Source organism: Chelonoidis abingdonii, unplaced genomic scaffold, assembly GCF_003597395.2.
Source record: "Chelonoidis abingdonii isolate Lonesome George unplaced genomic scaffold, CheloAbing_2.0 scaffold0377, whole genome shotgun sequence".
Lineage (NCBI taxonomy): Eukaryota > Metazoa > Chordata > Testudines > Testudinidae > Chelonoidis > Chelonoidis abingdonii.
In genome coordinates, this window is record NW_027424638.1 from 1 (window position 1) to 7,514 (window position 7,514).

Here is a 7,514-nt window from a genome sequence, read left to right on the forward strand (position 1 = left end):
CCCGGCCCGCCCTGCAGGAGGAGCGGGTCCGCTTGGCGGACGGACACACAGGACGGGGCTCCGCCCAGCGCGCCCCGCCGGCTCCCACAGCTCTGCCGCCCCCGCCCAGCGTCGCATCGCCCCGCCAAGTCCCCGCCCCCTCCCCGAGCGTCGCATCCCGTCGCCCCGCCCAAGTCCCCGCCCCCCCAGCGCCCCGCGACCGAACCAAAAAACCCAAACCCCCAGTGCCGCCCCGTCCCGAGACGCCGCCCCAAGCACGTGCTCGGTGGGCTGGTGTCTGCAGCCCTGTCCCGCTGCCCATCAGCAATCGGCTCCTTTCCCACCGTCCCGGGCTCGTGCACGTCCCATCCAATCGCGACGCAGAGAGCCGGCTGCGTCACCGGTCGCTGGGCAGGCTGGCCACGGGACAGTGACACTTAGCAGGGATGGGCCCCGCCCCCTGGCTAGTGCAGCGCGGACAGCGCCCCCTGCCTACCCCTGAGTACCCGACCCCCGGGTCTGTGCTTAGTGCACTCGGGGCAGCCACCCGCCCACATCCCTGAGGCTGCACCCCTGGGACCGCCCCACCTGTGCCTTTCCCAGCCTTCAGGGAGCTCTTGGGTCACGATTTCAGACTTTTCTGGAGAAGGTCAAAGGGCTGGAAATGTGCCTTTCACTAGCGAAGGCCAAGAGTCTCCCCTGCCCACGGGACTCCAGGAGCTGGGGCTTTAAGGAAACACCAAAGATGGGAGACTCACACTAGAGTCACAAGAGGTGGCAGCCCTGGCAGTGGGACGCTGGCATCCACCTGGGAACATCCAGGGCCCATCCTTGGCCTTGCTAAGGTTGCTGGGCGGGAGTTTGGCCCAGCTGAGAACTTGGCCCCAGGGCTTTAGTTACCAGAAAAGCAAGTAAGTAACAATGAATTAATTCTCTGCCCATCGCTAGCACCTCCTCTAGAGATTTTTATTTATTTATTCTAAGGCCAGACAGCGCCATTGGCTCATCTTGTCTGACCTCCAGCAGCACCCAGGCTGGAGAACTTCTGGGTGCCATCTGTCATGCTGAGAATTTTAAGCACTTTATTAATTGAATTAAACACAACAGCCCCCTCCCCTTGCAGTGAGTGATGACACAATAATCCCCAGCGCTTCTAGAGCATTACTGCCCCCACGTCATGGATGAGGAGAGGCACAAAGAGGAAAGTGATTGATTTGCTATGTGAAAACAGCAAAGGTGGGAACAAAATCTAGGAATCCTGGCTCCCAGCTCTAAGCTACTAGATCCCACTCCCTTCCCAGAGCCAGGAGAGAACTCAGAAGTCCTGGCTCCCAGCCCCTGCGGATAACAATGACCCAGCCCCTGAGTTTTTTTGTCTTTACAAGACACTCAGCTGGTTACATCATTTCTGGGAACTATTTATGGTTAGTCTCCTCCCTGTGGGGGAGGGGGGCGGCTCTGGGCCCCATGCATTTTGCCCCGTGCTGCAGTACAGTCACCAGGGGCGGCTCCAGGCCCCAGCACGCCAAGCACATGCTTGGAGCGGCAAGCCGCGGGGGGCACTCTGCCAGTCGCCGCGAGGGCGGCAGGCAGGCTGCCGTACTTGGGGCGGCAAAATCCCTAGAGCCACCCCTGACAGTCACTGTGGGCAGCATTGGTATCGGTGGGTATTGGATCCTGCCCTGGGCCAATCTCTCCCAGTCTGGGAAGCCAGGCTAAGGGGAGCCTCCCCCATCTAGGATCTCACCCCACTTGGGCGGGTCAGTGGGGGGTATTCACAGGGGCTGAGCTCCAACGCAGTTTCTCAGGGCAGCAGAGGGGAGAGACTGACTGAGATGGACCCATTGTCCAGTGTGTGTCTGGGGGGGTGGAGGTGGCGGTGTGTGTGTATCAGACTGGATGGGCCCATGGTCTGTTCCAGGGCAGGTGGGGGGGGACATCGGGGTAGACAGGCCCCTGAGTCCGACCTAGCACAGCTATTGCCCTGCCCCATCGGCAGGGGGTGGTGAAGGGGCAGTTGCGTCTCAGGGGGTCTATGAAGTTGAAGAGGGTTTTCCTGGCAGTCGATGCACCGTTTCTGGGGCTGGTCCCAGGACAGGAGATGGACAGGCCAGGGGCAGGTCAAAGCTTTTTCAGGGACCGGGACACAGACCACTCAGCACATGGAGTTAAAGCACATCAGGAGAGACCAACAGTTACCGCCACAGTAGGGACAGCAGGTTATCGACATGACTCACCACGCCGAGGCCTTGGTTCATCTTACACTGCAACCAGTAACTGGTACCAGCTACAGCCAGGAACCCCACTCTTTGCGGGCCAGGGCAGTAGTGGAGGCTCCCCAGCGCCCAGGGGCTACTCCAAATCAGCATTGAGATTTACCGTCTCTTTATGGTGTGTCCTACAGTAATGTGACCCCAGTGCTCTCTGGGACTGGCCCAGTGAGAGGGGGCTGCAGCTGGCTGGACTCCCCAGTGGCGAGAGCTGCTCCCCACCCACACGTGACCATTACCAGCAGTGGCTGTGTCTGGTCCCTGAGTTCACCAGGCAGTGGGGCGGGACACATCATGTGCACCCACCCTGATGAAGCAGGGCTGGGGCAATCCATGGGAGGTGTACGCCAGCAGGGACCAGAGCCAGAGCCCACCTCTGACTGGGATGAGGGTTTGGGGGCTGATTCCCCGCTTGCTGTCCCCAGGGTGAATCAGCAGGGACAGCATTGGGGAGAGGGGAGCTGAGTGTGGAGAAGCTTGGCTGCATGAGAGGGGAACCAGGTCCTGCATCTCAGAGAGATGCTGAACCAGAGTACGGGGGTCTGGGACACAAGGGACGGGGTCTTAAACTGTCTGCGCTGTTTGTTTGGTGAGCAATTCAGGGCAGAGTCTGTCTCTCACTGCAGGTGTGGGCATGACGGGACCCTGATCTTGGTCGGGGTCTGGGCAGCACCCGGCATGACGGGCCCCTGATCTTAGTTGTGGTCTGGGCAGTGCCCAGCATGACGGGCCCACGATCTCCGCCAGGGCCTTTAGGGACCACTGTTTTAAATAGTAAAAGAGAAACCCGAGCATCAACTGTGCAAAAACACTCCATGAAGTCAGGGAGTGAATTAGCTCCATGAGTAGATGCAGGGGAAACATACCTGGGATCTCAGGGCAAAGCCCAGGCAGGGCATCAGCCTGAGAAAGGGCCCCACAGCAGCTGGGCAGGGAGATGAGGCACAAAAACCTGTGAGACACAGAAACAAAAGCCTCAAGGTGTTTGAGCCCAAATCCCTGTAACAAGTAGCCACCGACACCCCCAAATCCCTGTAACACAGCACCGGCCCCCCCATCCCTGTAACAGACGGTCCCCGATGCCCCTTGTCACGAAGAGCTCCCAATGCCGCCAACTCTCTGTCACTATCACACATGAGCAAGACACTAGCGGAGCCCGGCACCCTGGGTGGGAGGATCATGGAGGTTGGGATCTCAAGGCTGGCAGGGTATGTAGCTGGGGCAGGGTCACTCTGTGTTGAGGGCCAGGGTCTCACGCTGGGGTATCCGTGGGAACAGGGCCCCTCCCATCATGACGCGGAACTGGGACCAGCATCCTCTCCAGCTGGGGAGACAGAAGGGACCAGCCCAGAGGTGGCATCAGTGTATGAGCATGGGGGCTGGTCAGGGCTGAGATTCCCCCACAGAAACCCCCCTCCCTGGGGGAATCAGTACCATGTTCACCCACTGCCCTTTCCGCACGGGCTCCCCGCTCCCTTCCATGGCACAGGGGATCAGGGCTGGTACCCTGGGTTTTACTCACAGGCTGTTGGGGGTGTATCTGAGTCCGACGGGACCTGGACAGAGAGAGGGAGCAAGTCATTGCAGGGCAATGGGGGGTGTCTGACCTGGGAGTGACCCCCCATCAGACCCTCCCTGCTGTACCGGGGCCTCACCCAGATGGGAATCCCCTGGTGACCCCCTCATCCCAACTCATCCAGATAAAGACCACCAGTGACCCAAACCGCCCACCTCACCCAGAGGGAGGCAGCCCCCGAAAGGATCCTGGCCCCATCTCTCCAGGCCAGACCAACCTTCATTGCCCCCAAAGAGAGCCCAGGAGCCCCTGCCCACATGCCCGCACTGTACTCTGCTCAGACAAGAGCCTGCTCCCCCGCTTCTCTCACTCCCTCTGCCCTCCAACCCTGCCCCCTCCCTGAGCTCTGCCCCCCCAGACCTGCCTCCAGAGACCTTCCTCCATCCCTTTACCAGAGTGATTTCTCCTCTACATGATAACACCAGTTACTGCAGCACCAGCCCCAACCCCAGCCAGCATGGCCAGAACTAGGGAGACCAGGACCCCAGGGGACAGGGGCCCCTTCTTACTGGGGACTGTGGGGACGGAGACAGGAGATGGTTACTAAGGTGGGAAGGGAGGGAGGCTGGCACATGGAAATGGAGGCAGGAGGGCGCATGGGGACAGACACCCCCCCTTACCCCAGATGAGTGTGGGCTCCGGCAGGCTGGTGTTGTCATAAATAGATAGCTAAGGGTTAATGTTTCTTTTACCTGTAAAGGGTTAACAAAGGGAACCAAACACCTGACAAGAGGACCAATCAGGAAACCGGATTTTTTTAAAAGCTTAAGGGAGGGAATTTGTGGGTCTTCTTTGTCTTGGGTCTGAGTCTTTTGTCTCTCTCTCAGCTATGAGAAGGTTCTTTCTATCTTCTAATCTTCTGTTTCCAAATTGTAAGTACAGGTAGAAAAACAATATAGGCTTTTATGTTGTTTTGGTTGTATTTACATGTGTGTAGCTTGCTGGAATGTTTCAAATTGGATATCTTTTTGAATCAGACTGTTTATTCATTTTTTTCTTTTAAGCAATTGATCCTATATTATTGTCATCTTGATACAGATAAATTTTGAGGTCTTTTTCTTCCTTTTTTTTATATAAAGTTTTCTTTTTAAGACTTGTTTGAGTTTTTCTCTCTGGGTAGGCTAAGGAACGAAGGGGAGGGAATTCTCTTTGTGTTAGATCTACGGAGGGTGAAACTCTGCAGCACCAGGGAATTGGTGGGACGGGGAATAGAGATAGAATCATTTCTGTTTCCTTGTATTTGGGGTTTGTCTCTTTGTGGAATAGAGGAGATATGCTTCTTGGTATTGTGATGTAAAGAGATTGCATCAATACTCTCAGGTTAGCCCAGAGAGGAAAGTCTGGGTGGGAGAGGGAGGGGGAAGGGAAGTGGAGTATTTCCCTTGCCGGTAAGACTCAGAGCTTCTGGGTCTTGGGGTCCCTCCAGGGAAAGTTGGGGGACCAGAGCGAGACAGGGGCTGTAATTCCTGTCTGGTGGCAGCGAGATAAGATCCAAGCTGGTAATTAAGCTTGGAGGTTCATGCTAAGCACCCAGATTTTGGACGCTAAGGTCCAGATTTGGGAGAAAGGCTTATGATAGGTGTGCTCCACCCAGCAGGCATAGCAGTGCCCGTCCTGCTGCAGGGAGATCTCCAGGCATGACTGCGTGTAGTAGGTGCTGTCGGCATTAGGCAGGATCCCACTGGAGTCTGTCTCTGCCAGGATGTCTTCTTCACCCTGCACCCAGGAGATGTGGATGGGATGTGGGTAAAAGCCCCTGGCATGGCAGGAGATGGTGATGGAGCCATTGGGGGCATCTCTGCAGGAAACCGAGACCTCGGGGGGCACTGGGCGGAGATAAGACGTTAGAGAGTGTGGGAGCATTTTCCTGCACCAGCCCCATCTCTGAGGCCAGGTGTGTGCCTACCAGTGACTGTGCTCAGGCTCCCCTGCCCAGCTAGGTCCCCCCGGGCCACACTTGGCTGTTTGGGGGCCCCCAGTTCCCTCCTCCCACCCCCCCTCGATGCTTCCGGCTGCTCCCACTCACGCTGGCGCCCAGGGTCTCCCTGCCATGCTGGACGAGGCTCCTCAGCATCTCCACACACTCCTGCTGCAGGTAGTGATGCAGGAACTGGCACCAGGGCCAGTCAGCCTCCCAGCGCTGCTTGGACAGCGCAGCTGGCTGCATGGCCACCACTCACAGCCCCTGCTGCCCATCAGTACCAATGAAGTCCTGGCTGTTGTAGGCGTATTACAGCACCCCGGGTTGGGGGGAGTCATCCCACAGGGAGCAGCCCACCCGCAGCTGCAGCGTGTGCACCCCTGCCAGGGAAGGGAAAAAGAGGCAGCGTCGCACAGTGATTGTGGATCAAGAAGTGTTCGGGGGTCTGCAGAACTATCTGCCACAGGATATTACCAGGGCAGCACTGACAGCCCTACCAGCCTTTCTGTGACAACTCTCCTATTAGCCCCCTATAGTCTCCCTCGGCCTAAACCCTCTGTCCTCTCCCTGCCCCACATGTCCAAGACCTCTGCCAAAATCCTCTTCCCAACATGGCTCATCTCCCTGGATCTCCTGGACCTCACTGTATCCAGTCCAAGCTCCTCAGCCCCCAGCTCCCACTCCATGACCCTTGGTAACCTCCTCCCCCCAGCTGTGTCTCGGCTTTCACAACACCCACACCCTTCAGTTCACCCTCCCAGCACCCGCTCTCTCCTCCTTCAGATCCACTTCCCCTCACTCATCCACCCCAGAGCTGCTGGCACCCGCATGCCCTGCCCTCGCCATGGTCCTCTTCATCTGCCACCATCCCTCTGTGCCCCGCCTGCTTGCTTGCTTCCCTCCGGTCTCCTCAGCATTGCCCCCTTCACCTTCCCCCTCGATTCCCCCCCATCCCCGTCCCTGGATCCTAGTCACTCCAGCTCCTCACTCGGTCCCTCTCACCCTGCTCCCCTCTCGCTGCCTTTCCCCACCAGGTAGCTTTAGCCCCTCGTTGTAACTCACCAGCTCTCTGGGGACAGAGCCTTTCCCATTCCCGCTCTGCATGGGCTGTGCTGTTGGGGGTTGTTTTGTTACCCTCCCCCATCACCTTCCCCTTGCAGAGCCCTTTGTACCCACAGCTCAGCTGGGGAGCAAGAACCCCGTCTCCTCCTGTGCTGAGGGTCAGACCCCTAGACAGGGCTTCCCCCACCCCCACCCAGGGGCCAGTCGGGCTGGATCGGGGGCCCCTCAGGAGTCACTGGGGTCCTGCACCGCCTGTCTGGTTGTAGCGCTCCAGCAGCCAGCCCATGATGCACTGGGACAGCTCCTTGTACCCCAGCAGCTCCTCTGTCTTGCTCTGGAAATAGCCGGGCTCTATGGCCCGGCTCATCCAGTCCTGGGTGGGGCTCAACTCCAGGGTGGTGCTGTCATAATAGGCCACCCTCAGACCGTCCACCTGCCCGAGCACAAAGAAGTTGGGGATCCCCTTGAAGCCCTGAACCTCTGTTAACAGGATGTCCCAGCTGTGCTGAGCCACTGGACCTGGACAAGAGGACATGGGTTAGACTGGTCCTCCAGCCCACCCTCTGGGATCCAGAGAGCAGGACTCATAACCCCATGTGGGAGAGCCTCACAGCTAGGGAGAGAATCCAGGAGTCCTGGCTCCCAATTACCCACCTCTACCCACCAGACCCCACTCGCCTCCCAGAGCTGAGCTAGAACCCAGAAG

General features: G+C 58.2%; 1 pseudogene; it reads right to left on the reverse strand.

The window, feature by feature from the left end:
• Nucleotides 1-3,115: 3,115 nt before the first annotated feature.
• On the reverse strand, nucleotides 3,116-7,327 carry LOC142046019 (major histocompatibility complex class I-related gene protein-like; annotated as a pseudogene).
• Nucleotides 7,328-7,514: the final 187 nt, after the last annotated feature.